This window comes from Cicer arietinum, chromosome 7 (assembly GCF_000331145.2).
Source record: "Cicer arietinum cultivar CDC Frontier isolate Library 1 chromosome 7, Cicar.CDCFrontier_v2.0, whole genome shotgun sequence".
NCBI classification, from domain to species: domain Eukaryota; kingdom Viridiplantae; phylum Streptophyta; class Magnoliopsida; order Fabales; family Fabaceae; genus Cicer; species Cicer arietinum.
The window spans coordinates 54,499,673-54,500,667 of record NC_021166.2 but is presented as its reverse complement, the minus strand read 5'-3'; the positions used below and the strand labels follow the sequence as shown (position 1 = coordinate 54,500,667).

At 24.4% G+C, this 995-nt stretch overlaps 1 protein-coding gene across 1 annotated transcript in view; it reads right to left on the bottom strand.

Moving 5' to 3' along the window:
- The window catches only part of LOC101497248 (cyclic nucleotide-gated ion channel 1), a 4,905-nt gene extending 4,850 nt beyond the window's left edge, over nucleotides 1–55 (bottom strand). Inside the window, exon 1 of the mRNA XM_073370611.1 lies at nucleotides 30–55. The gene's annotated coding sequence lies outside the window, so the exon portion shown is untranslated. The remainder of the gene's footprint in view (nucleotides 1–29) is intronic.
- Between the last annotated feature and the right edge of the window lie 940 nt (nucleotides 56–995).

Genomic DNA, 995 nt, shown 5'->3' with positions numbered 1-995 from the left:
GAAAGAGTGAGAGATATGACATGACGTACACAATGTGAAGACACTCTTATGTCACCGGGGTAAACAACAATTATTTTAGTGTGTTTTAATTATATAGTTTAATTCACCACTTTTTTTTTTTAATTTGATTAATATGGTGCCCCAAATGTAACAATGAATCGTTTCAATCAAAAGTTTATTTTTTTATATAATTTTTTTAATTGGATCGAAAGATTATATCATTAAGATCATACAAAATTTTACATAAATATAAAATTATTTAATATGTTATTGAGATATATGAAAATTAACGTTTTATATATTTATATCGAACACAGTTAATTTTCACGAATTTTAATAATATATTAAATTATTTTAAATGTGTATAAAATTTTACTTATATCATATATGTAATAGATAGATTGTTGAGTCATTACATGCAAAGGCAAATTATATTTATACAATACTCTCTCCATTATCATCAACATAAATTAAGATGATTGAGTTTGATGGAAGTGAATAAGAAGTATACAACAAAGCATCCACCAAGTTGCATTGCATGATTAATATTACTTTAGCTTTTCAAAATTATCGTTGAACAATATGTGGTGTGATACATGATGGCCCATCACAAAGTGGAGAAGCAAGCATACTTTTGTGAGTTCTTTCCTTGCACTCTCACCTCTATTGTCTTTGCTTTTTTTTTTTCTTCTTTCTTTATTTGTTTTTATCAGAAATTTAGGGGTAATGTCACGTTGAACACTTAGAAGGAAGCTGCATGCACAAAATATGAACAATTGCATTATATTTTTAAGATATGTTAAATGATACCCCTCTATTTTTTTTTTTAAATTAGTTCATATTCATTTGTCATTTGCAAAGTTAATGCAACATAAATTATTGTTTTATCAAAAATTAATATCATCATGTAAAGAAAGAAATAATTAGTGAAATTAGATAATAAATAAGTAAAAGTATTATTGAAAAAAGATAAATGATTTTATCAAAAATAAAAT